The sequence below is a fragment of the Xenopus laevis genome, chromosome 2L (assembly GCF_017654675.1).
Source record: "Xenopus laevis strain J_2021 chromosome 2L, Xenopus_laevis_v10.1, whole genome shotgun sequence".
Classification (NCBI taxonomy): domain Eukaryota; kingdom Metazoa; phylum Chordata; class Amphibia; order Anura; family Pipidae; genus Xenopus; species Xenopus laevis.
Window position 1 is genome coordinate 95,861,761 of NC_054373.1, and position 6,000 is coordinate 95,867,760.

General features: G+C 38.5%; 1 protein-coding gene across 2 annotated transcripts in view; it reads right to left on the reverse strand.

Moving 5' to 3' along the window:
• The window catches only part of tbx4.L (T-box 4 L homeolog), a 96,122-nt gene extending 90,858 nt beyond the window's left edge, over positions 1 to 5,264 (reverse strand). Inside the window, exon 1 of one of the 2 annotated variants that reach the window (XM_041582222.1) lies at positions 5,066 to 5,264. The gene's annotated coding sequence lies outside the window, so the exon portion shown is untranslated. Of the gene's footprint in view, positions 1 to 870; positions 1,097 to 5,065 lie in introns of those variants that run through there. The other variant, XM_018246836.2, reaches the window with a different exon arrangement.
• Positions 5,265 to 6,000: the final 736 nt, after the last annotated feature.

The following is a 6,000-nucleotide window of genomic DNA, read 5'->3' on the forward strand; positions in this document are numbered from 1 at the left end:
AATTCTCTTTGCCACAAGTTAATTATAATTAGTTTGCAGCATGCAGTTAAAATCCACGAAATCAGTAGTAGAAAAATAATGACATTCATGGCAATCCTGTTACATATATTGTATTACATATTTACATTGCATTATTGCAAATTACATTTGTTATTATTATTGCCATTACTATGATGAGTGTATTGGCGATGCAGAATAGTTACATCAAGGTTGAGGCCAGACTTTCAGGGGATGCTGGGAGTCAGCGGGAGATGGGAGTAGTTATGTAGAGGTGTCTAACCTGTTACTAGAGAATTCCAGAGAATTGCTCTTTTTTTGCTATTAGTATTAGGTTTTTCTTTCAGATCTCGATTAGTAATAACGCAGAGCGCCTACTCTGATGTAAACTCAGGCCTTCACCTTGAGGCGGGGGATCTGTCAGTGATCAAGTTGTGCTTACAATTGCGTCTGAAACAGTGGACTAAAGGCAGTTATAGACAGACAGAGCAAAAAGCCCTTCTGTTGGGTGTGATGGTTAGGAAACGCCTGTGGAAATCAGAAGGCAAATAAATAACAATACTCTGACACCTAAATCATTTTTGCTACAGCCCTCAAGCCCTACCATTTTAAACAACTGAAATAGACAGTTATTTTCCTGGAAGGACTAAATATGTTTCATATTATGATGTAATGGAGAAAATGGTATGTGTGTTCCTTGGAAAGTGTATTTTTGCAGAAATAGTTTGACAAAAGGGAGCAAGTTGACTTGAGTGCTTAGTAATTGGCAGCAGCCTCTATTCCTTGGGTGTAGGGTATGTAGACCTGCTGCTTGTTCTCTGCTACTCTCCGGGCCCCTGCCCTGTCTCCCTCCCAAATAAAAGGGCAACTTACAGTGGTTAAACAGGCTCCAGGCTTTAGGAACGTCCCCTTATCTCTTTGTTAAAAGTGTATCCAAGAGCGAGGGAGCAGCATTTCCTGGTGGGTGCAGCTGGGTTCCCCGACTTGCAGTGTCAGTGAAGAAGATGATCCACTGTTTCAGGCCGTGCCTGCCTTGGGTAGGAGCTGCTGTGGGCAGAGGGAAGTGGGCAATGCTGTGTGTAGATTTAGGCACTGCTGCTGCTATGGATCAGCCTTCCTTTCTACAGTGCCTGCTGCATCCCGAGCTCTCATTCCACACAGGAGAGAGGAGACATTCCCAGATCCCACGGAAACTTTTCCTTGATCTTCTCTAAAAAAAAAAGTTTCTCAGAGATAGATTTTTTGGCCTTCTTTTCCCCCTCCCCTTCCAGTCTCCCCCCTCCTGCTGACGTTGCCGCTGTCAATCAGACTCAGTGCAACTCTGTTCCCGCAGCAGCATCCCCCAGAATTTAACTGTTTTAGCCCATTCGCCTTCATTGTGGTGCTATACTTTGCGCAATTATCCCCCTGCCCACCTCTCCACTCACTAGTATGGACGTTTCGGCTGATAACATACACCTAGTTCCCTGGCATTTGTGCACCATTTGGGCACTGAACCAGGGCAATGATGTCCCAGGCAACAGGGATTAATTGTCTTTTTTTTTTAGGTGTGTGTGTTGGGGGGGGGGGGGGTTGGCAAGTTTCTCTCTCTCTATCTCTCTCTCTCTCTATATATATATGTGTGTGTGTGTTGGACGACTTTCCAAGTTATGTCTATGTGTAACGTTTTCTAATAGACGAGGGAAGGAGCACATCATATATATATATTTTCTATAGTAATGTCTAATTTACCATAGATCTCCTTCATTAAAATAAAAGATTTAGACATACGTTTTTCCTGTACCACTGTAAGTGCATAACTTCAATAAACCCACATTTCCTACTGTTGTGTTAGTAATTTCAAAATAATTTGAGGGTATTTTGTATAAAAAGAATACCTCGAGCTGGACAGCAGTATTAAAGGACTTCAAATGGACTTGTCTTTGACAGAAGAAAAATAAGAAAATGCCTTGTTGGTATACTTTCCGTTACATTAATGCTTATCTATGTATAAATACATAGGAAGATACATTTGTTAATTTTTAGAGAACAATGTTTATTTGAGCTACTTTTAAAACGCCATCAAAAATAATTTTGAAGGAAATATATGTAATTGTGACTGTATATCGCCACTGGAGGATTGCAATCGTTTCTATCGTATATTGATATGTATATATGAAAGCAAAAATATTGTATTCCATGTACATATCACAGTCATGAAAAAAAACCAAATAGAATTTCTGCAACTACTGCCAGATGATTATTTCTAAACAAAATACTTTCGAGCTACTGCCTCTAGAAAGCTGAATTCGTAACCAAACGGTGAGCCCTCAATAGTTAAATGATCAGCTTTAATATGTCTGAACCTTCAGGGTGTGGGTGAATGTCAGAGCCTAGATTATTCCATATTTCATGCTTTCTTAATCGTTTTACCTCTCAATGTCAGTAACTTGGGCTGTGGCATGAACTGACTGACAGGATAACTTGCATGTTGCTTTATTAATACATATTTTATTTTGATGGGAAGACAGACGTGGTAGACAAATAGGTAATAGATGACTGGCAGATAGAGAGAAAGAGAGATGTATTTTCATAGAATAAAAATAAATATTGAGAGATGGATAGGTTGATCATTTTATTCTATAATTATCTTTTTAAGACTGGATAGATTGATAGATTGACAGATAGATAGATAGATAGATAGATAGATAGATAGATAGATAGATAGATAATAGATGGATAATAGATACACGTGAGGTGTATATTATTTAATACTAATAAGGTTGACACATATGGACAGATAAATATAGATTAAAATATGCAAACGATGATAGATAGATAGATAGATAGACAGATAGACTGATACAAATTTAAATTAATTACAGTTATACCATTTAAATGTCAAATAAGCAATAGTAGAAAGATATGTGATTGATATATAAATGATAGATAGATAGATAGATAGATAGATAGATAGATAGACAGACATACTTGGGCAGAGGGATGGGCATTCATGTGGGGTTATATAAAAATAGCTGCTGTGATAAACAAAAAGAGAAACAGCCATATGAACACACAGACTAATACATAAACTTGCCCATTTCCCCTAGCCAAGGGAAGGTGGTTTAATGCATAATGTAACAATTTGTAAGTAGATGTAGGTCATTAAGACAAATAAGGTATTTTCAATAAAAGTAGACGAATAATTAGGGCAAGTGAAAAGAAACCATTAAGTCTCAGTGTGGGCCAGGTTAAAAGAGAAATATACAGGTATTGCCTTGAGATTTTTTTTTCTGGAGCCTAAGAAGTCGCTTGGCAAATGAAATAAAAATAAAAGGTACACGTTTCAGTAAGAGGTAAAATAATGTAAAATCGTCCATTTATAATGTGGGCGCAGGAAAGCTAAGGGGCAGGTAAGCGAACTTGTATGAACAACGGTGCGGCTTGAGGGCTGCGCCCGGTGATACAAGAGCAAACAATGCGCCCCATTCACTTAGTGCCAACGGCCATTAAGGAGCCCAGAATCTAGACGGTAATAAATAAATATTTGGGCAAGTCTGCGGAATGTCATGCTAGTGGATATTACTCCATTCCTACGGCTCCGCTTAAAGATCTCAGTGCAGTCAGTGTTCAGTAAAAAGAGTGGGGAAAATATAATTGGCAGTGTCCGGGCGACCAAACAAAACAGAATGATTACTCCTCACTGATTTGCCTTCTGATAGAGGCACAGACATACCTAGTCCTGCCATCACTCTGTATGCCCTGTATAGGGAATTTTTAGAGACAAGCCTTGCCCCCAGCCTCCCTCCAGTGCTACCCATACCTGCACAAAACTGCCTGCCCTCTTCCCCTGGGCTGACTTTCTATCCCTGCCTCCCACTTGCACCTCTTGGATACCTACCACCCCTAATAAACAAAATGCCCTTAGTTGTTGGCTACTTTAATTAAAGGCTCACAACACTGCTATGCACCTGGGGGAGGAGGCAGCTTTGTCAGGACTGAATAAAGTTTGCAGACTTACTCATTCCTTTAGCATTCTCTTAGCATTCTCTTAGCATTCTCTTTAGGATGGATTGTGTTTGTTTTGAATGACTAAGGAGGATAAATTATGTAAGAGAATTTACCTAAGCAATGTGAAAGAAATATGTAACTGTGCGATTTAAATGGTACTTAATGGACAGGCGCAATGCAAATACAATTGTAACAAAATACAAACCATCCATATTCTGCTACAACGATTTAGTAATATATTAAGATATGTACTAAAAAAAAATATATATATATATATTAGAACAGGTCTCAATATATATATATACAATATATATATATATATATATATATATAAGCACGATTGTATATATACTATTGTATATATATATATATCATATCAGTTATGTAACGGTGATTATTGTCTTTTAAGTGCGAGGAGTATAATAATTATTTGGATGTAATAATGGATAATCATAATATTAGATCTAAATAAGGAAAAAAAATATGATGCTGAAACGAATTCAACATAACATTGCCCGTCGGCACAAACAACAAAATCGTAGATTCTCCAATGTCTAGTTCATATTTCGAACGATTTAGTTAAAGATAATAATACGATAATATTAAGAATAAGACTGCAGATAAACGCCGCAACTCCCCCACCCTGCCGATAAATAATACACTGACTCACTGGCTTCGCCTTTCCCTTTCTGTAAGAGTGACAACAACGACAATAATAACAACAATTAGAATTAAACAGTATAGGATCAATAAAATAATTTCAAACAATACCCAAACCTCCAAGTCCCTGTATATGTTAAGTTGCTGTTGTTGCTAGAGGTTAACCGTTTATAATACTAATACGAATTGTATATTCTTATTTTCATGTCATGCCCGCATCAAATAAGCGAATGCTGTACATTTCTTAGATCTAAGGCCAGTGTCTGTGCTATAAAGCAGCTGTTCATTTTTCCTTCCCATCCCTCCATTTAGAAATATAAAGCAAAGAAGATAGAAACACAGTTTAAAGTACCCAAAGAATGTGATGTGGCCTGAGCACCTGGCCATAGAAGATAATGAAGGGAGCAGGGGGCCTTACCAGTTCTGTTCAAGGTGATCCTCTGTATGAGATGATAAAAGGCCTGCTTAATAATTTTTTTTCTGTAGTTTAGGCTCAGTTGTGCAAAGGCAAGTGATTCTGCCGCATACCGAGAGCCTAAGAAAGACAATGCTATAAAACTACTGATTCTTTATGGGCAAGATTTTATCAGATTTGCCTGAAAGTGAGTTTAAAGCAAATTCACTCCCACTGTCACGTGGTTGAGAGATTGGGAACAGAAGCAGAATAGGAGTATACTAGGGTCAACCTCTTAATGAACCATTTTCCCACTCTTAAAAAAAGTTGGTGCAAGAGAAGATAAAGTGGTGTGTTCCGGGGACTGGGACGGATTCACCCTGCTGGTAAGGATTCCAACATGCCAATTATCTCAAACTTTGCCTGACTCTGCCACTTGGATTTTATATTAACCCTAAGTCCACCTCCCCTCCAGAAGGAGCAATGTTTTGGAATAGAACAGGTATAGAAAGATCTTTGTGTGTGGATGTACATTGTCTCTGTCGCTACCTGTATACATTGCACTATATCCTTTCTCTTTACACCTCGCTTCTGCCCCACAGGCTCAGTGGCACTGCTGCCCCCCACCATAACTGCCCTTTTAGTAGCAGTAGAGTTTGATGCCTGTTTGAATGGATATCATTGATCCTGTACTGCATTGTCACATGTTAGGATCAGAATTACTGTGAAAGTGGGAAAAAGAGAATGAATGATTAGCAGAGGCAAATCAGTGGGCCTGTGTGCTGTACCCATGGCTTTTCAGGGGCAATACTCTTCCCACATGTATGGTTTAATTCAGGAGTGCCCATAATTTACTAATGGGAAGTCTACTTTCTGTTATGTTGTCCCATTATAATCTGCATCCATAAAAGCAGTATTCCATGGGAAACATTACTTTAATACTGAATGTATATTGCTAA